We start from the raw sequence: 23,314 nt of genomic DNA on the forward strand, positions 1-23,314 counted from the left end.
AAAGGACATGTTTTGCTTCTCCTCTCCTCCCTCTCTCCCTCCCACTGCCCTAACATAGAGGCAGGGAACAAGATTACCTTTAGTTATCTGTTCTCCACAAGAAGGAGATGTCACCAGGAGAAGTAGGAAGTGACTATCTCCCGAATTAACAAGTGAATTTCAACATACCAGAAGGGTGCACCTGGGACCCCTTGTCACCACACACCTAGAATGTAGCCTTTGAATAGCTTCTTTAAAAGCCCTCTGATTTCCCTGACAAAGAATCACAGCCTCTGGGACAAGAGTGTCCTGTGTTTCTCCTCTGCTAGCAAACTAATAAAATTTCTTTTTCCTTGTTCTCAAAATCATGTCCTCATTAAATTGGCATTAACTGGCATTGGGGACAGGGACCAAGCTTTCAGTAACATGATCATGGGACCAAGTACATAAAAGAAAACTGCAATAGTCACAAGTATTTCTTCTTTCTTTTTTTTTATGAATGTGTTGGTATTGTGTTAAACAACTAATTTCTTTTCTTCCTTCTCTTATTCTCTTATCATTTAACATTAGCTATATTTTATAATGGTTAATTTTATTTCATAGCAAATTATAAGATAAAGGATGAGCATGAACATTAATGAATTCAAGTCCTCTTCTGGGGTCAGCATTAGAATACATTTGAATGCAAGTAGAATTGCTACCTCATGTTAGGTGGAAACATATCTTTGTTATTGTCTTCATTTGGAAATTAAGTATAATTTTAAAAGATGAATATAAACTGCCTGACAGGTGAATTACAACTGTGTTTTTAATATATAAACTTGGCTAGAACGTAGTTCCCAGTATTCAATAAACACCAATCCAGGTATTTTGAAGATATTTTATGGATCTGAATATCCATTATCATTTGACCTTAAGTAAAGGAAGATTTTGTTAGATAATCAGGGTGTGCCTGAATCATTGAGCTGAAAAGACTTAAGAGCAGAGTTCAAGCTTCCCCAAAGAAGCAGTAACCCTGCCAGTGGACAGCAGCCTCAGGTCATATCAGAATTCCAGAAAGCCCTTCTTGATGGTCTGCCCCATGGATTTTGGACTTGCTTAGCCAGCTGCCATATTGCAAACATCAATTCCTTGAAATAGCTTTCCTAATATAAACCTGCCAATGATTATATTTATCTTATTGAAATTCACTAGTCAATATACTTAAAGCATCATTTTGGGGTATTAGTGTTTAAAGTTATTATTTTAATAATTAAGTTTTTCATTATCAGTATAGAGAAATGCAACTGGCTTTTATATAGATAGATTTTTATATCATTCTAATGTACTCTATTCCTTTATGAGATCAATGAGGGTTGTGTTTTGTTGATATTTTTTGGTAGATTTTTTGAGCTTTTCTAGCTATACCTTCAAATCATTTGCAAAAACATTTTTATTTCTTCCTTTCCAATTTCTTTTTCTTGTCTTACTGAATTAGCTCAGATTCAGTGTGTTTGTGAGTAAGACAGTGATAAAGTATATCTTTGCCTTGTTCATGACTCGGGAGGCACGTTCTGCTTCTTATCATTAAATATTATGCTGGTTTCACATAGATGGTTTTCATCAAGTTGAGCATATTTCCCTGCATTCCTAGTTTCTGGAGAGCTTTTATGATAAATGAGCATTCGATTTTTAAATTATTTTTTCTATGTCAATTGATACGGTCATCTGATAATCCACCATATCATCAGGTCAAAATGTAAAATTATATAACTAGACCTAACAACTGCATGATATTGGATTGCCCACCCTGTAGAACTGAGAGAAACAAGTGTTTATTGTTTAATCTACTTAATCTTTGGTAATTTGTTGTAGAAGCCTGAATAGCCCAAAGCAACTGAGAATTGATTTATATTTATTTGTATGATTTACATTTTTGAATTTTTTCAAAGTATATTTATGGCCTAGAATTTGGTACATTCTTGGGAATGCTACAGTCTTGAGAAGAATGTGTGCTAAATTCTGTGAACAGATTTTACAAGTACAGTATTCTACAAATGTTAATGAGAAAATGAATTGGTAGTACTTTTTCAATAATCCATATGCTTATTGTTAATCTGAGACTTGATCTATCAATTACTGAAATCTCCAAAGATAATAGTAAACATATCTATTTCTTTTATTCATTTTATGAATTTTTGCTTTATGTATTTTAATTCTCTTTTTTAAGTGCATGTGTTTGGTATTGTTTTATCTTCTTGGAGAATCGGTCTATTTATTCTTATGTGTCCATCACTGAATTATGCTTTGGTGAAATTAATATTTCAGCTTTTTTCTGGTTAACATGAGTAGGGTATACGTTTCTTCAACCCTTTTTCTGTAACTTATTTGGGGATTTATATCTAAAGTATGCTTCTTGTAGATATTCATGATCAGGTCTTATTTTGTCATCCAACCTGAAAATCTCTTAAATGATACATTTAGGCCTTTCACATTTAAAGTCATTGTTGAGATAACTGGATTTGTATCTAACATGTTTGTAATCATTTTTTTATTCATCCCATTGGTTCTTTGCTTTTCCCTGTTTCTTTTTTTTCTTCTCTTTAGTTTGAATTGAGCATTGTACATGGTGATTTTTCCTGTTTTTCCCCTTTTGTAGCTTTCTGATATGTTCTCCTATAGAAATTAAAAATATAGAACCTATGTAATACATAATATAACCCCTTACTACTAGTAAAAGAATTCTGTTTCTACTTGAATTTAGCACTTTAACATCAGTTACTTTTAGCAGTTTCAAAGTTACAACTATAGTTTACTCTTTTAAGATAAAATTCCTTAATGGGATTTTTTTATTATATTATAATCAGGGCATGATAGTGTGTTCTGCTAACATAAAACTGCTTTTTTTTTTTTGCGGAGTGGGGGCACTGGGGATTGGACTCAGGGGCACTCAACCTCTGAGCCACATCCCTAGCCCTATTTTGTATTTTATTAGAGACAGGATCTCACTGAGATGCTTAGCACCTTGCTAAATTGTTGAGACTGGCTTTGAACTGATAATCCTCCTGCCTAGGTCTCTAGCTCTTTTGTTTTGTTTTGCTTTCCTTCCTGAGATTAAAGGAGTGCATAAATGCCTTTATTCTTTCAAATTTCTCTTTGTAGAAACTTATAAAAATACTTTTCTTACTCACTTATATAACTATTAGTGTTATGTATCTGCATATTAAAATTAATTTGTCAAAAACTATAATGTAAGATTTCTTTTATATAATTTGATTCTCCATTGTCTTGGTTTGCACTGGCAATGCTGTTGTGCATATTATACATCTGGTCCTCTTACATCAGAATGAGGGCACAACACACACATCTAGAAAGCTAATCATTACACTTATTGCCACTTTTAATTCTGAGGTGAAATTCATTTCCAAAATATGAGATCATTTAGCTCCTCTCTGTGTACTGATCACATGCATATGAATCCAGTTTCTGCTTTTCTGGAGATAATTGAGAATTGATGAATTATATTCATTCCCTTTATCTATAATGATCTCAACTTGAAATTTTTATTCAGGAGCTTCTAGTATAAAATTATTGATGGACATATGATTTTTATCACATCTCCCCTCCAAGAAATCATTAAAATCATAATATAAAATTTGAGTAAAGACATACATTTATGATTGTAAAAAATGAGGGTGAAGTGATCATGAGGGGAAAAAGGAGATTTAAAAAAAATTGTAGAGGAGATAAAGTATATGGAGAAGTGGTGACTGGTGAGGTGGGCAGAGGACACTGAGGGTTCATGACTACAGATGGAGATGGTTTATACATCATAAAGCTAGAGAGGCTTGTACTGGAAGAAAATGGAACTAAGATGTGACACGGAAAACCAAAGTGATCCTAGCGCCTGCATAAAACACTTGACTACTCTATTCCCCTTGCTCTTTCTAGAAAAGGTTATCCACCCTCAAGTTGCCACACTGCATACCTTTGGGGTCAATGATCACATCTCACTGTTGTCTGCCTGCCGGCTGACCTTCAGGGAAAGTGGGCACATTGTGCAAGGACATTTATCTCCACTTCCTTGGTAAACCAAATAGAGTCAAAATAAATGGATAAATATAAGGGCAAAGAGCAAAGGAAGAGATGAGAGCAGATGACCGATGGCAACAAATTCTAGACAATGGAAAGCTGAGGAAAAAGTGTAACAAACTTACCAGAGCAGAGAATTATGAATATTCCATGTTCAGTCATGAAGTCAACAAGACTATATTTTCAGAAGTTTGGAAAGAAATTGAGGCACCTATGAAGGCATATGTGAGGATAGTGGGCTGAAAAATGAAAGGATTAGTTGAAAGCTTTGATAAAACTATAATAGATGCCCAGATTTCTTCCCCCACTTCAAGAAGATGGATATCCTGGGCCAATTTATGCCTTAGGCAGAGTAAGAACATTGCTGAAGCCTCATGATACTTATAAGAGCCCACAAAATTCTTGTATTTTACAATCAGAACTAAAAAAAAATGAGCATCCAATTCATTCTTATTCAAACACAGTCACAAAATATAATTTTTGCTTTATTTTATCTTTTTGTGGAGGAAAGAATCCATGAAGGCAAAAGTGCCTGGTGTTCACAATAATCATAATGTGGCCCTGTTAGAGTAGTCACAGACAGGTTTAAAATACAATGTGGCTTAATCTCTGCCCCCGGGGGGGGGGGGAATGGAGGGTTCTTTCTGACCCTCAAATAGAGACCTGTACTTGCATCCTGAAAATGCCAGCTGGCCATGGTATAGCCCAAGAATAAAGACAATCAGCCTACAAATCCTAGCTCATAAAACAGATAGCTTCTAACTCACAAACAGCTTATTAATGATGATCAATAAGCTTAAGATCACTGTACACTAATAGTCTTCAATAGAAAAAATAAGCAGAGAAAAATGTGGAAGTAGAGATAATGCTAATGCCAGAGGCAGATTAAAATTGCAGGAAGGAAGGAAAGAAAGAAGAAAATATTTTCAGAAGGACAAAAGATAATATATCACTTTTTAGAACATAGAAAATATGTCCTTGATACTTAACAATATATATTTTGTCAATAAGGCAGGGTTTCTGGAAACTAAAAATACAATTGAAATATTTAAAATATAATAAAACATATGGAAGATAATGTAGAGTAAATCTTCCAGGAAACAGACCAAAAGGAAAGAAAACGAGATGACGAAATAAAGTAAACCAAAGAAGAAGGACCAATCTTTATAATTAATAGGAGCCCAAAAAAATGAGAGCAGAGAAATCCAGGAGAAGAAAAATATAAAGAACATAAAGTAGACTTCCTAAAGTTTTAAGGTAAATATTTCCAGATTTAGAGGAACTGTGAAATATTTATAGCAAGAAATAAAACTATCCATATTAAGACATATACTTTAAAATTTTAACCAAGAGACTAAAAATGTATTAATCATAGTTCACCAGAGAAATAGAAATAACAGGATACATAGAGAAGAAGGAATTTATATGGTAATTGGCTCATTAGATCATGAAGACTAAGAAATCTCAGTCTTCTAGCTGGAAAACAAGTAGTGCAATTCATATTAAATCTGAATGTCTCAGGATGGAGTAGTCACTGATGCTAAATTCCAGATCTGAAGGCCCAAAGGCCAGGAGCTCTGAAATTCAAGTGCAGAAGATTATGGATGGACCAACTCCACAAGAGAGAAAGAATTCACCAATCATCTACTTTTAATTGTATCTAGGCCCGCAATGGACTGCATGATGCCCAGACACATCAATGAGACTAGACCTTCTTCAAGCAGTCTACTAATTCAAATGCCAATATCTTATAGAAACTCCCTCACAGGGAGACCCAGAAGTAATGTTTTACCAGCTATCTGGGCATCCCTTAGCCGAGTCAATTTGACACATAAAATGAATCATCACAAGAAGTTTCCAGAAAAAAATAAATTAGAGCATATGAAAGTACCAGAAATCAGTACTGAAACATGGAAGAACAAGGACAAATGCCTTCAAACTTTAAAACCTATAATTTTATATAAAACACATAAGCTATTTCTATTTTATACCAACCAACCAACATATAAATGAATTGTGGGGTTAGAAAAAAGATATCTTCAAATAGATAAAAATTTCTAAACTATTATTTCTTATATATCATTTCCCAGGGGCTATTGGCCAAGACTGTTGAAAGAAAGAAAAATTAACAAAGAAGAAAACACAGATGCAAAAACATAGGAGGAAAACAACTAGGAGTTCCCAAAATGAGGGGTAGAGCGGAGTTGAGTATAACAACTATTTTGTAAGGCTAGTAAGCAATTATTACAGACTGGAGGGGGCCATGGGAAGGTACTTGAAATCTTACTTGGTATATTTTCAACTGATTGGAAATGTTTATAGCCTGGAAGTGATTATAACAATGAATTATTTGTAACTATTAGAATAATTGAGCAAATAACAGGAAAGTAATTAGTAACAAGGAAAACAAAGATTACATGATAAAGGAAGTTTGGTATGCTGCATGTAACAATTATGAAGAAAACATTTACATATAATAGTACTGATATATATATAACATATATATAATGTTATATAACTATATTTGTACATGCAGAGGAGATGAAAGTATATGCCCTTAGTATTAAGAGATGGAGTGTTCATCCTCCCAAATCTCTTGAATATTCCACCTCTTTTGATCTCAGTTGCTAACAACTTAGCCTTTTCTCTTCTGTCATTCTCTGTTGGAGATGGCCCACTCTCTAGAGAGTGTTCTCTGCTTGAGCCATAGTTTGCTTTTGTTTTCTTTTCACCTCACCTCCATTCTACTGTCACTTATAATAAAGTTTTCTTGGATAGCTTTTGGTGTCTGATTTTAAATTTTCTTTCATTGGTACACAAAAACCAAAGTTTGGAGTTGCATCTCCTTGCTTTCCTGTTGATGCCTCACCTTATAAGTTTTATAGAATAGAGAGTACCAGGGAATTAAGGGTATCAGTTAAAAAAGTGGGCAGGTGAGAAAGCTTCTGCAATATTTGATTAATCCTTAGGTGGTCCATGAGGCTGGAAAATATCTGCATTGCTTCAACCATATAAACGTGAAACACAGTAGGCATTCAACAAACATTTCTCAAGTAAACAAATGCAAAAATACATGACCTATGTAAACAGTCTCTTGACCGCTGATCATATGTCCTAATCCCTCACACCTTTTTCACTGATAACATGTGTACCATTTGTGCTGACCTTGTTCTTTGCCTTGCAAATAATTCCTACAGCAGTCTGTAATTGTTCTGGTAATTGTGCTATTCAAAGTTCTAATGCACAAATTAAGTGTGTCTCAGACCATGGCTAACCTCAGAAAAAGAAAAATTGCTGATGAAAATCCATTATTGTTATTTAAATAGCTGCATCATTTCCCAAAATATTCATAACATAAACTGCTCTTCTAAAGGGCAAAAAATAAAAATCATTCATGGAGGCAAAGCTGAATGAAATTGTTATCCAAGCTTAAAGAGAAAAAGGAAATATGTTCTCTATAATTATACATTTTAACTCCTTTAAGACATTAAAAGTAATGTAAAAATGTCTATTATGTATGGAACTGTATGAAGTAAGTTTATTTTGAATAATAAGAATGAATTAAAATCCATAATTCATCAAATTGTATTTGGGTTGATATTATCCATAATGATTTTAATAATGTCATTTGAGAAATAAAGAAAACATGTATACCTCTTCAAACACAGCAGGGAGAACTTGATCTTTCCACCACTTCTCTCTTTTATATTTATAGTCTTTTTTGTAGTGGTTTATAATTACTTTATCACTTTTTTTAAAATTGCAAATGTTTCACATGCAATGGTAACAAAACCAAAAGGAGTATTTGAAGCATTAATCATACACCCAACTGGAATGCATTAAGACATTTCACCCAGGCACATGAAAATACATCTTGTTCATAAATACATTTATTTAGCTCTGGAGATGCATGTGTATGCAACTTTTACAAAAATTCCATTGTACCATATCCAGTGACTTGACCTTTGTTCTTAAAAGTTTTTTAAGAGTATATTGTAGATATTCTCCAAATTAATAAGCATAAATGAATTTCATTTTTACAGTATTTTAAATCAGTATTATTTAACTATTGAAACCACAAAATTATTAGTACCAAATGCCAAAAGACGTGATTGTTATCCTAATAGTATTTTTGTTTTCTATTAGAAATCTAATATAATAATCCTTCACAAACAATGTTTCTAAGACATGTCTTGCAATATCCAAATGTATTCACCATTCCAAATATGCAAATGGTGATCAAATGCAGTAATGTTAAAGTTTTTTAAAAACTTTAATTATTACTCCCATAAAAACACTAATAGAATACATGCCTGGAGGAATCAATGCTCATTTCTTGTATATTTCATTTCTAAACTTCCAGTCATATTAAATTCATTTTCCCCCGTTGAACAGGGTTTAAAGAGTTCGCCATGAACTGAGACACATTGAAAGAAGGAAATAAAAGAAGAAAGGCAGCAACTAAATTATTTCACAGCATTATCCATAATAATTTCTATAAAAATTATTCCACCTACACTTCAAATATATTGGCCAATTATGCCATTTCTGCAGGGATCTTAGTATAATAACATTCGTGGAAGAATTATCATGATAAAGCCTGGGAAAATAGTATTCTTATTTTTTCTTTGTCATAATGTCATAGCAGATACGTTTTTGCCAAGCTTCATTTCCTTCCATGACAATTCATGTTGAAATAAAACCCTTTTTCCTCCCCTCACTCGCAGATGCAGTATTAGAAATGTTATTTATTCTGTGCTACATTCCAATGAGTCTTTGAGCCTGAAAGAAGGCAGCACTAAGAAAGGTATCTTCCTTCTAGAAGTTGTTTCTTCAAGTTCTCGTGAATAGAGATGAAACAATAGCAGAAGCTTCCTGAGAGAACTAGTATGGGGTAGGAATCTACTTTATCTGGATGCTGACTGAGAAGGACAAATGCTTTAACCTTGAAACATCCTTTTATTTTGACTCTGTCCGGGAGAACATCTCTTGGAGAGAGCTACAACAAAAGAATAAAAAAAAAAAACAGCTTGAGTCATATCTAATCAGTGTTGATATCCATATAAAAGTGTCCACACTGATTATACCTTTAAGTGATAAGCATCTTTAGAAACATTCCAAATTCAAATCAACTGCGTTTCACAGTGACATATTGATTCAAAATATCAAAGTGAAAATTAAGATCCTGTAAGCTGTGTCTGCATTTACAAAATTATATGCCCCACAGTCATCTATGCATGGAAACAGCAAATTTCAGCTTAAAATTCTATTGAGCCATAATCTCGAAAGAGATTGAAATAGTTTATAACAAGTCATTCTGTATATTCCTTGCTCAACCTTAAATATATGGTGATAGAAAGGAATCTCTTTCCACAAAGGATATTCTTATTATCTGCAAGAACCAATATCTTTTTTTATTTTTTAATCAGGTAGAGCTAAATCATGTTGCAATAACACACTATCTCCCAAACTTCATTGAGGACACTTTCTCACGTATATTATGTATCTGTTGAACCATACATAATGTCAGGTTCCCGTGCTGCTTGAGGAAGCCAAACATTTGAGAGATAGGTGAGGGAGGAAGAAAGAGTTTTACTGGCAACAGGCTAGCAAGTTGGAAGATGGGGTTTCTTGTCCTTAAAAATATCATCTTGCTTAGGGTTCGCAGGCTCAAGGCTTTCATAGGATTTGGAGGAGACATATCACATAAGAGGTAGGGTCGTTATAGATTTAGAGTGGTGCTTGTCAGATACATAGGTTACTGTTATTTGTAAGCCACCAGAGGTTCTGGATCCTGTAAATCTCAAGAAAAGCTACTGATCAGAAAGTCTTATGACTCATGGCATTTTATTACCTTTTCCTAGGAATAGTTAACCCTGCAATTAATCATTAGGCTATTAAAAGCATCTTTCATTAGAGCACATGAGAAAATAGTGAAAGGTAATTGTCTCCCTGAGAAGAGGGGATGATAACAAAAGGAAAGCAAATTTTGCCCAGCAAGATAGTGAAAAGCAACTTTCACAGAGCAGTTTTAAACCATTAGGTGGCTTGATTCAGAGGTGGCATCTATAGCAGACCTAGTAGGAGACCAATAATATATTGTTCAGTTGTGTGACCATAATATGGAAAATGATTTACATAGTCTGTAACAGTGGTTTTTAAAATTAAATAAGAGCAAGTAGAGCTTACCTGTTTGTTTTACCTCAGTAATATTTTTTATATACTTTTTTTGTGTGTGTGTGGTTCTTTATTGATTCTACTTATTCTGGTTGTAGGGTAGAATATTATTGGACCCAGAGGCATAATTAAAGAGCTTTGGAAAATCTTGCATCAGCAATTGCATTTGCCACAAGAAACTTTCTCATTTCATTTTTTCTCACAACTTATTGGCCAAAACTAGTGACATGAAGCCATTCAGTTAGAGTTGCAGAATTCCAATCCTGAGATGTTACTGAGTGCATAGAAGAAAGATAACTGGGAATATTTTGCTAAACATGACTAATGAATACTATGGTTCAAATTGCTGTCCATCAAATACTCACCTCCTCCCTCTCCTGCAGAAATTATAAACTTCCCCTCCACCCATCCCAGGAAATCAAATTCAAGACGCTCTCCAATCTTGTCACTAAGCTCAACCCAGCATCTTGTAAGCATTCATTAGTTTCTTTGCCAAATTGTCATGCATAATAGTCTCCACATTAAGTGTGTGTCTGGCTCCTTTTGATCTGAAGCTCAACGAATTAACAATTTATCTTTTAACTTCACAGTGATAGAATAAGGACAAGATGACACAACCACATTCACAATAAACACAGGATTTTAGTCCAGGTTTATGGTTTGTTTGGTATTAAAATTCTTTAAAACCTTGCAGCCTTCTTATCTAAGTAAGCTCCAAATGCAAAAAACTCCACAGACGTTTTCTAGTCATACTTGTTTAGATTTATTATTTTTCTTAGTGATATCCCACCCCTGTTTTTTCCTCCTGGCTTAATTGCGAATACTTGACCCTTTCAGATTTGGCTGGTGGATCCCAATATTCATTCAGTCTCCTTTTCTTCAGAATAGATTTCCGCATTTGTGCCTTTGCTCTGAAATTCTTTCATCTATTCCAAAGGTTTTACAATGAATGTGGAAGACATGAATAAATTTGAATCTTGCCACAGGCTTAATTCTAACAGAACTTTGTTAAAAATGGTCACAATTAAACCCTTCACCAGTTATGAATGAGAACCGTTGGCCATTTAAAGTTTTAGCTCTGTGGCTGAAATTTCAAACTATTCCCTTCAATCCTGCTTGCAATTTTGATAATTCTTTTCTGAGACTCTGTTACTCTCTCTTTCTCCTTGTCAAATATCAATAGTAGCCCACACATACTTCCAGTCGATCAGCCTTCTCCGTTATGGTTTGGATATGAAGTGTCCCCCAAAGACTCATGTGTTGAAGGCTTGGTCCCCAAGTGTAACAATATTCAATGTGGATCATTTGGGAAATGATTAGATGAAGAGGCTCTGACCTCATCCGTGGATTAATCCACTGATGGATTATAACTTGAATGGACTAGGGGAGGTGGAGAGGCTGTGGGAAGTACAACTGAGTGGGAGGATGTAGGTAACTGGACTCAGGCCCTGGAAGGATATTTCTTATCCCTGACTCCTTTCCTCTCGTTCACTCCTACTTTCTTTCTTTCTTTGCTTCCTATCTGCCATAAGCTGAGCCCCTTTCCTCTGAAATGCCCTTCCACCATGGTGTTTTGCCTCACCTTGGGATCAAAACAATGCAACTATCCAACCAACCATGGAAATTATGATAAAAATAAATCTTTCCTCGTTTAAGTTTTCATGTCAGATATTTTGGTCACAGTGATGTAAAGCCAACTTAAGACATTCTCTATGCAGCTAATTACTCTGGTTTTTGTAAACTCACACGACCACTCCCTCCCAACCTTTAGGTGTAGGGATAATGGCTCTCTCTCGTTGCTGACATTCACCTTCATTGGCTTCTATAAGCCCTGCCATAGCCTAACAATAACCTTTTTATTAAATAATCTTCATCTATTTGTTGATACATGTCTTTTTTTTTGTTCCCTCAGGATTCAGACTGATAAACCATCCAACTAAGTGGGATCCAGGAAATGCAATCCAACTACTTCCAGAACATGGAGAGACATGTTTTTTGACTAACATCAGTAATAACCACTGGGATGTCTGTTCATCAAAACTCTAGTTGTATTCAGGTTAATTCCATCACTTTAAGTATATAGTCTTACCACAGTGAGATTTGTCAAGTTATGTATGTGAAAAAGGTCAGGATAGACAGAACAAACTCTCAAATTCAGTTTTGGTCTTGACATTTATGTAGATTATCTTAAAAACACATCTGGACATGTTATAAAAATTAATTCTTCCCAGTTTTCTTTTCAGTCTTTTCTGCATAAACCCATCTTTCTATAGTCTTCACTATGCTCTCAATGTAGGTATGCTACCTATTAAAAATTCTCTCCTGATTTAGACAAATTAAATTTCTAGCAGAAAGGGTTTAATAAGTCTATTTAGTCATCCCATTTTTATTATATAGACAGAAAATTTTTTCATAGTTTCCATAGGCTGCTATTCCACATATAGCTTAATGTATAGCCTAGTTGTCCTTAAGCCTCATAAACTGTTCTGGTCTATCATAAAAAGGGAATATATTTTGGACATGTTAAATTCTACTTATAAAGAGTCTGCCAGCTGGTATTCCATTCTGGGGATTATCTTTATATTACAATGAAATCTCAGTTATAAACTGATGGAAAGAAACATTACTAAGAGTCAATTATAGATGACATATTAGATAGTAGGAAATTAAATAAACTATTAGTATTAGATGACTGAGATGTGGAGTTTTTAATTTAAAAAATTTTAAAGGAAAGAAATATAAAAACTAGAAGGCTGTAACAGAGTTTGCATCTCTTAGACCAGTAGTTTCTAAAATTTGGCTCCTGAACCAGCAACATCAGCATCACCTTTTAGAGCCTGGCTGAAATACTAATTCTTGGTCCCCATCACAGATTTATTGAGTGAGAAACTCTGGGAGTGGAGCCCAGAGAGCTGTGCTTTCATATTCTTTTCAGCTGATTTTGATGCATGGTAAAATTTGAGCACCGAAGCCTAGTTCACTGCTTCTCAAACTAATGAGCATTATAATCATGTGCTTGTTAAAATACAGGTGCTGACTCAGTGGGTCCAGGTATACCCCTAGGTTCTGCTTGTGTAACAAGCTCCCTGGTGCTGAGGATGCTGCCCCATGGATTATGCTTTGAATGTCATTCTTACATTTCCAGCTTAGATTCTGGAATCTCTGTTTTGTTGTTTTAGCCTTTGTTTATTTAGAATGAGTCATTTCTCAGCATTGGTGAAAGAACCTGGGTATGTTAGAAACAGATCTGCAGCAGAATGTAATCCCAGTGGCTCTGGAGGCTGTGGCAGGAGGATCCTGAGTTCAAAGCCAGCCTCAACAAAAGCAAAATGCTAAGCAACTCGGTGAGATCCTGTCTCTAATAAAATAACAAAATAGGGCTGGGGATATGGTTCAGTGTTCAAGTGCCCCCGAGTTCAATTCCTGGTACCCTCTACCCCACAAAAAAGGACCTTTTACATCCAGAACATCATGTTGTTCTGAATGAATTTGGCTCATCCCCACTAACAGCTTTTCAGGATTATCCGATACCTAGTCAAAAATATCTTAACTTGCTTAGCTAGAAGTAGTAACTTCTTCAGTAAAACCCTCAACTCCAATCCTAACTTCCAAGTTGGTGAACACACACATCATGATGTTATTCTCCCCACAGAATAGATATCTGATTACCCAGATTGAAAAAGCTCTTCTGCAACTCTGCCTTACCTGCCAGTAAGGAATTACAATCCCAGACCCTGGAGTTCCCTCCTGCCCACAACTCTCATTTTTAGCAGAAATTGCCTAAGCAAAATAGTAAGGTAGCATAAATTGACCTCCTAATGATTGAAGTTTTCTTCTTCTTCATGTAAACTTCTATTTCTCCTCTTATTGATTGTACTAACTTCCATAGATCCCCAGAGTGTTTACCTAGTGCTGATCTCTAAAATATTTCTCCTTCAAGATACCTTCAGCATTCTGCCCTGCACTGGAGTTATTATGTAATAAGTTCTTAGTAAGGTCATAGAGATTAATAATAATTTACTGTAATGCCCAACTTAGAGATATTTACATGTTAATGTAAAATACCTGCAAAGGCAACCCAGTGGTTCTTAACTTGGGTGATCATAAGAATGATCTGGGGTGCTGATTACAAATGAAGACTGAAAGGCTGTGCCTCAATCCAAGTCTACTGAGATCTCTATGATGGAGACAGTGTTTCCATGTGGGATTTCCTTCCTAATAATTCTCAAGAAATGGACACATTTCATAATACAAAAAAAAAAAATCAGGTACATAAACAAAGGTATTGTACTTCTCTTTTAAGAAGTGAAGCTTAACAATGTAAAAGGTCAATCCTGGTTCAAAAACATTTGCTGACTCAAGTCAGGTAAGAGAAGGAAATAATTGATAATTACGGGTGAAAGTTAAGACTGGTGATTCTGGGATCAAAGACAGGCGGAGGTAGCAGAGGACCAGCTCAACACTAAGGATCCTGTTCATCAGTCTTGCTTATAGCTAATGCCATATTTTGACGGTGGTTCCCAGATCTCTCTGCAATTAAGAGTGAGTCATTCCTGAAATTAAAATAAGCATTAGTAAGTGTTTGTACATAATATATTCTTTATAAAGTCTTGATGTCTCAAAAAATAACAAGTTTGAAAACAAAATTAATCCTTCCCAGGACATGATTTGCTCTACAGCTATTAGTCTAGGAACTCGAGATGCTTTGCCATTCTTACACTATCCAATAGTATTCCCTGCATGTGTCTGAATATTTGCTCTTGGTGAACAAGAATTAATGTAAGAATTATTGATTAAAACCAAAAATTTTGAATAAATAAAGCAAAATCAAGGCAAGACATAGTATTTTTTCTTGCAAAAAGAGGGAAAAACCTTATCTTCTGTGGAAATACCTTATCTAATGCCCAATTTGAAGATAGTTTTGGATGCTATCTTAACAATGCAACCAAAATGAACAAAATTTTTCTATATCTGGAGAATAGGATAATGTGGTATATACACACAATGGAATTTTATTCAGCCATAAAGAAAAATGAAAATATTATTTGTAGGAAAATAGATAGAAACTTGAGATCATTATGTTAAGCAAAATAAGCCAAATGCAAACGGTCACGGGACCTATGTTTTCTCTCATGTAGAAGTTAGAGAGGAAAAAGAAAAAGAAAGTGGGAAGGGTGGGGATCTCCTACAAATCAAGAGGAGATAGAATAAAGGGACACAGGAGTGGAAGGTTGGGCAAGAGGGGGGTAATTCTGGAAAGTGATATTGGCCAAATTATATTGTTTTATTGTGTGCATGTACAAATATGTAACAACAAATTTCATCATTATGTACAACTATAATGCACCAATAAAACATGTGGAAAAAAAAGAAATAAAAATCAAGACTATCAGACAATGCAATTAATATTTTGTAGGTTTAGAAATTTAATTTTAAGAATGGTAACCTTTAAACATTTAATATTTGTGATATTCTACACAATTTTCAATTTTAATAATTTTATGTGACATTTATTTAATATGTCACAGTTCAATATTTTTGATTCTCAAAGATTATATCAAATATAGAACAATTTTCATGCTATCATAAAATACAGCCTGGTCACAATATCTTGGTTAATAATAATGGATTATTAGGAGTTCGTGCATTTATTATTCTATCTTTTCCACTGAAAACCACTAAAATTTCTAGAATAACCATATTTCAGAAAAATTCCTTATTGTTTCTTGTGTTGGTCACATTGTTATTTAAAAACACATGAATAAAACATTATTAAAATGTAAAACAATTTATTGTCATGGAAACCCAATATCTTATTTAAAGATCCCAAATGCTAGCAGTTTGAAAACACAAATGGGCCACAGAAATTTACATCTTTTGTGCCTCAGGTTAAGCTAATGGATATGTCCCCTGTAGGTAACACTGCAGAACACAGCCTCCACCCAAGGGAGTCTATCTGGAGTCAGAATTTTAGGGAAGCTAGAAAGATTGGGATTAGAGAGGCTTTGAGGAAGAGACTTCCTAATCCTTACAGACATCCCTCAAATAACACTAGAGAGATTTCAACTACATCAGATGGCACATACATGACATGAAGATACTATTACCTTCTTGTATGGCTCATTGTGATAATTCATGTAAATACCACATCAAAGCACCTTTTCAGAACTTGCCTGGCACATGAAAATTTCCTTCCTTTTTTCTCCACCATGTCTACCTTATCCTTATGTGAACCTAGAGTTATCTAGCAATTTGTTCATGGCATATCCAGGACATTAATATCTTTCCTTGTATCATATCAAAAATATTGATCCAAGGCATCAACAAGGTGTATCTGCAAGAGGAATGTGGGATGAGAATAGCAATAGTGTCCCCATTGGCAGTGTGCATTGAATGAGACTAGATTGTCTGGCTTGCTCTGGGTCTGTTAGAATTCAGCTCACACCTTTGCTATAAACAGGACACTGCATTCTTTACAGCAGATGCCAGACGTTTCCAGATTCCCCAAGTGATGGCTCTACAAGCTTGTGCCTTGAGAATTACAGTCATAAACATAGAAAAATGCACCCATAAACAGTAGTTTAGGACTCTAGTTTGCTTTATACTCTACATTAATTGACTTAACCAAATGATTTATGTTTATGTAAAGTGTAATTTCAAAAGAACATTAAGAAGGATCCAAGAGAATGCATTAAATAACTTTGCATGAAACACAGCACATCACAGGACATTTTAATCTCACATTCTTGTGTTTGTGAATGTGTGAATTTTCTATACATAATTTATAGGAAAGTAGGCAGTGTAATGTTAACTGTCAGCTAAATTATATTAATTTCTACATATTTCCTAACTAAATAGGCAATTAAATAGATAGTCTTATGAGAAGAACTAAATACATATTTTCCACATCAATTTAATTGGTCTGGATTTTAGAGTACTTCTTATCCCCCAGAACTGGGTCCCTTATTATTTCAGATCATACTGCATCTATAATCGCTGAATGTACACTTATTTACAAGTGCTTACAGCAGTTTGTTCTATTGGGAGGAATGAATCTCTACAAATAATGCTGTTGTCTATATGGAGCTTTCAAGGTAATAATTTGAGCAATCTGCGTGTGGATTTGTTTTCACAACTAGACAACCTAATTTCTCTCCTTTTATAGAGGACAGAAAGTTACTTAGTTTTTTTTTTTTAAATCACAGATTTTGGGATCTAACTTGGCTCTTGTGCTTAAGATATATGTGATAAGTGAAAGAATTCATAAGTGCCATGTACCCGTGTTTTTTCATTAGAGTCTAGAAATTACAAAATACTCCAGAGTCTGGTAGCACTGATCTCTGGGGAAGTTCTTCCTTGCATATGACCTAAGTCATGAACCAGGTGATGGAACATTGTTTGTCCTTGTTTTGGATGTTAGAATTCTCTAGGCTAAATATCACACACCCTTCTGTTTATCCACATGTCTCCAGTTAAGCCCAAGGATGGAGGGATGAAATGCTCATGTACACATGAGTCAGCACTGTGCAAAGTTCCTGTCCAGGGCATTACTGAGTGAGTACTAAGTTGGAATCCAACAGAAGCTGAGCCAACATGGAGCATTTTCACATATTATTAAAGGTCACATCCACCAAGGAAACAACTCACCATCATCCCATGGACTTTTTGTTTGTTCTTCTTTCTCCAGTTAAAAACCTAAGTTACAATTTATATACAGTAAATTGATCCTTTTTAGTAATATGTAATTCTGTGAGCTTTGGTAAGGACAACGTCTTATAGCCACCACCACAATCAAAATACAATCCATCCTGCATATCCACATCTGATTCAACCAGCGATGGATTCACCACATTTGAAAAACAATGCATTTGGATTGGACATATACAGACCATTTTTATTGTCAAAACTCCTTAAACAACACAGTATATTATGTACATAGCATGTTTATTTATTAGTTTACTATAAACAATCTTGAGATGATTTGAAGTATACAAGAAGATGTATGAAAGTTGTATGTATATACTATGTTATTTTACATAAGGGTCTTGAGCACCAGTGGATATGGTATCTGCAGGGGCTACTCGAAGCAATACCTTGTGGATACCAAGGGATAAATATACAGAAGAGTTCTTTCCCTCAAACACAATCCCCTAGGATCCTTTATAATGAATCATTCCACCAAGACTGAGTCCTTTCCAGCTTCTGATCTGTTCTACCAATAGTTTTGCCTTTTTAAGAATATCAGATAAATGAAATCACAGAATATAGCCTTTGATTCTGCACTTTTCCCCTTAATATAATGCACTTAAGAACTCTCCATATTGTCATATGTGTCAGTAGATTATACATTGCTGAATACTATTTTTTGTAATGACATGCCAGATTTGCTTATGCATTTCCCAAGCGAAAGGACATTTTGATGCTTTTCACTTTGCAGCAATAATGAATGAAGGCATTGTAATATTCATGCAGAGATTTCTGCATGAGTGCAGCTTTTTATTTCACTTGGATAAATGGGAATGAGATGGCTGGGTCTTGTGATAAGTATATACTTAACATCATGAATCTACCTATGTTTTTTCCAAAATGGCTATATTGTTTTACATTCCCAATGGCAACTCATGAAATTCCACTTCTTCTATATTTTAATTGGTACTTGACATGGTCATTATTTTTAATTTTAGATCTTTAAGTAGGTACATGGTAATATCTCATTGTGGTTCTGTTTATCATTTCCCTATTGACTAATGGCTTGTATTCAGTTTTAACTTTTCAGAAGTTTATTTGATAGTTTCATATTTTCTCTAAGGAAGTGTATGTTTAAATCCTTGACCATTATATTTGGTTTTTGTCTTATTACTGTGTTTTTAGAGTTTTTTTTTAAATATATGCTGCATACAAGTTCTTCCATAGATATGAGATATGCAAACACATTCTCCTTGTCTGTCTTGTATCTTTTGAAAAACATAAGGATAATACTATTCTTTTATTGTCTCAGAGATTGTCAGTGTGCACACTGGAAATAACCAGGAATCTACAATACTGATGAATCACATTCAAATCTGTTTCTTGATTATTGTTTCTACATTCTCTAACAAAATTAAATGAAAATGTATGTCTGCATAGTTTATCTTTGTGGATCTTGAAATAAAAATCCATGCCTTTAAACTAACTAAAGCACTTATAAATAAATATTTCTATACCACTTAAAAATCACTGGAGGTAACATTACTATGAGAATTAATGAATGATTCTAAATATATCAGAAGAAGAGATCCACTTGATGATATTAAATCAATTTTCTTTTTATTAAATCCCTTGTTTTTGTCTTTGTTCTTTAATATTAATATTCTCCTTGTTTGATACAAAAGCCAAATTTCTTCTGGCATTTATGTTACATATAGAAATATAAGATTGGTACGTATGTCTCCTACTCATAACTAACTTACCTCGTCTCTGCGTAAAAATATGAAAACAGCTAGCAGGCAACTCAATTGTTGTTTCTACATTTGTCATTTCATATGCAAAGAAATGTATCCCTGGACAATTTTCTCATGTAGAATTCCCATTTTGTCTACATGTTAGAATCATCTGAGGACTTTGTAGAAAGCATAATGTACCTTAGATGAAGTTATCATAATCTCTAGTGGTGGGATTGAGGCATCACACTTGTGATTTTAGTATGCATTTCTATGATTGTCATGGACAGCCACAACTTAGAATTACTGCTCAGAATTTCTGAATACTCCGAAAACAAATCCTCAAAATAAGTAGAATGTAAAATGTTATACTTGCTGCCCTTACACTTTTTAGTTTTGCAAACTTATTCTTTGAAAAGGATTTATTCATTCTTTAAAAGTTGAATGTCCCATTTATGTTATCAGGCACAGGGAATTCAAGGATTAAGAGAAATGTAAAAGATAACATTAAATCAAATTAAAGCTACTGGCACTATGTTAGTCAATCTTCCATTACTATAACAAATACTCAGATAAAACTTAAGAAAAAGAAACTTATGAAAAATTTTATTTAGCTCACAGTTTTGGAGGTTTCTGTCTGTGGTCAGTTGGTCCATTGGCATTGGGCCTGTGATGAGGTAATACATCATGGAGGTCCTGTGGAGTGGAAGAAGTCCATTTGCTTCATGGCGAGGAACAAAAGAGAGAAGGAAAAAACTAGATCCAACAATTCCCTGAGGGAGTGTGTTTCCAATGACCAAAGACCTCCCACTAGGCCCCACCTTTTAAAGGCTTCCCCACCTCTCTATAGTGCCAAGGGTTGGGGACAAAACCTTTAACACATGGGTCTTTGGAGGACACATCCAAACAATAACAGACTCTTTTTCTCTGTGACTCCAGTATCCGTTACTTAATTCTTGCCTAGTAGAATAAACAATTTAAAAAAGCAACACATAACCATTTAGAGAAAACAGCTTAATCTAAAAATAAATAGGAACATATGCACAATTTGTAGCTTTATAAATCACTTTGAATGTGTTTATTACATAAAATTCCTAAAGTTTAGAAGGAACACAAAACTTTTCAGAAATCAGTTCTGAGTGCAGACAAACTAATTTATATTTGTAAGCTAATGAAAGCAAATCCCAATATATATTAGGATCTTGTTCATAACTTGAAAAACACCAAAAGAAATTAAGGATAGTATAGATTAGCTTTCTTCACATTAGATTTCTTTATCCCATTTTTGCCCTCCACATTGGCAATTTTTTTTACCTGAATCAGTAAGAAATACTATTTTATCTCAAAACTCTTCTTATATTAAATTCTTATCAGTGAAAAATGGTGAAGTTCATTTACATGCAATCACTGTGTTAACTGGAATCCTTGGTAGGGTATTTTCCTTAGCAATATCCTACCAATGTCTTCAGCCAACAATCTGCCTTAATTACAATGTTCCAGAATTTATTAATGTTTATTATTCACAATATGTAGTTGAATGTTTTTTTTTTTTAAAAATCCTCCACTATTAACAAAATATTATTAAGCATTTACTATGTGGCAAATACTTTGTTATGCCAGAATGTAAGAAAGAAGGTGGTGGGGGGGTGGGGGGGGGTAATTTATAGTATATTAAATTATGAGATACCCAATTTGTGTAACTTTCTCTCAAGTGCATGCATCATATCAATAAATATTGTTTTTAGATTTTTTTTGTCACAGATGATGGAAATCGTTCAAGAAAAAGAGCTTTCCTAAAAGAAGAAAGTTATACTATCAAAGTATGAGTAAGAGTTTGAAAATTTGGTACACTCTGCGTAACCAATAACATAGCTCAACTAAAAAAAAAATCTAGGAGACAAAAAAAATTGCACTGAATGTTTGCTTTGCTGCCTTCATGTAGAAAAAAATAGGTTATTTTTTTCTTCCTTTTTCAGAGGTTGTTTTGGTGTCATGTAGAAACAGTCTTGTTATTTGGGAGATAAGATAAAACAGCTACTGGTCTGTTCTTGAATGAGGTTCCCTAAGGGTTCCAGTATTTTGCTCTCTTTTTGTGTGTTAACACCTGATCAGAAGAATCAAAGGGATAACTTAAAATGGATTAAATGTAATTTGCATTTTATACTCCTACTTACTTTAAATATTTTCTTTTTTTTTTTTTTTTTTACTTCAGAACACAGCTGAAGTAAACACTGAGATTATAGCACAGATCAAAAAAAAAACATGTTCATGTCTGAAATGATCATCTTTGGTGCTGGGAAGGAGAAAATGTCATAAAGTCCATCATTTTGTCCTGAGGTGCCTGGATCCATATTGGTTGATAAAAGAGGGAGGGAAGGAAGAAAGGGAAGGAGAGAGGGAAGGAAGGTTGGAAGGGAGGCAGGGGAAAAAGGAAGGGAGGGAGGAAGAAAGAAAAAGAAGACCATGAAAGAAGGAAAATAGTTTTTTTTTGTCATTTGTCATTCTTTTTATTACATAAAATTCCTAAAGTTTAGAAGGAGCACAGGAACACAAGACCTTTGAGAAATCAGTTCTGTGTTCAGTTCCCTTTCTACATCATTTTCCATTTGTCAAAACCTCATATGGGAAGAGGAGTGGTATTTCATGATTTGTTCTCTATCGATTGTTAGGAGGCCTAAATTTGATTTTTGCAATCATCGTTCTTAATAACTGTGGGTAAGAGGCAACATTTTATGCCTCCATTTATCATATTCTGAATACAGTTGGTTGGACTGTCTCAATATGGTTCACACATTTAGACAAATTCAGCTCTGACTTTCATCTTTTTCATGTTGAAACGTATTTCTCTCATTGTTTTCTGAAATATCCTTTTGGTTTCTCATGTAAGATGACATTAAATCAATGTATATTTAGCAGGAGACGACGTATGTTTTGCCCTAGATTATTCGTTATAACTTAATTGTTTCATCTTCTAAATTGACACACTTTAACAGTGATTTATTTTCTTATTTGGCCAAAATTCTACCTCATGAAGTTAATTTGTACACAGTGTAAAGCAAACTGTCATTTGTCTTGGTTTCTTGGTACAATTCCAGTTTATGTCTGTGCCTTGACTTAATTATTGTTTTCACTCACAAATTGTCCAGTTTGGGGTAATAAAAGACTAATGGTGTAAAATGTAAATTGTGTAATATTTTTGTTTGAAAAGATAAGGGAAAGAGACCATTATGAGGCATGCAAAAGGATGGATCACTCTACAAATAATTTCTTTCTCTCCATTCAGGGCAGTTAGTGTTGGACATCAGCACTATCAGATGAATTATCTGTCATCTGAAATTGTAATAAGAATTTTCTTCCAAAATTTCTGAAAGATGAAACAAAAATTCCCTAATAGTAGTATTTTGTCTTACTAGAATTGTGTGTTTCAGAGGTAAACTGTCAAAATGATTAGTGACAAGATTGGAGGACTGAGCCCCAATCTTGAAATTCAAATCACATTTCTGCCATTTTTTTTTTTTTTTGGCTTTGTAATCTTGAGCAAACTATATAATGACTCCATTGCATTTCTGCTATCTTTAAATTGAGGTATTACTTGTAAGATTTTAAAATTAAATACAGAATTTTTTTAAAAAAATCACTCAGTGGAGTGTGTGGCTAATTGAAGGTAA

The 23,314-nt window shown here is 34.1% G+C and overlaps 1 long non-coding RNA gene across 1 annotated transcript; it reads right to left on the reverse strand.

The window, feature by feature from the left end:
- Positions 1–7,649: 7,649 nt before the first annotated feature.
- On the reverse strand, positions 7,650–20,459 carry LOC124109575 (uncharacterized). The gene is made up of 3 exons (XR_006857025.2): positions 20,266–20,459; positions 14,622–14,780; positions 7,650–9,049 (listed from the first exon to the last, which is right to left on the reverse strand). It is a non-coding gene; the product is annotated as an uncharacterized LOC124109575 (long non-coding RNA).
- Between the last annotated feature and the right edge of the window lie 2,855 nt (positions 20,460–23,314).

This window comes from Marmota monax, unplaced genomic scaffold, assembly GCF_021218885.2.
Source record: "Marmota monax isolate L192 unplaced genomic scaffold, Marmota_monax_Labrador192_F-V1.1 WCK01_AAM20220418_F8-fsc00115, whole genome shotgun sequence".
In the NCBI taxonomy this organism is placed as follows: Eukaryota; Metazoa; Chordata; class Mammalia; order Rodentia; family Sciuridae; genus Marmota; species Marmota monax.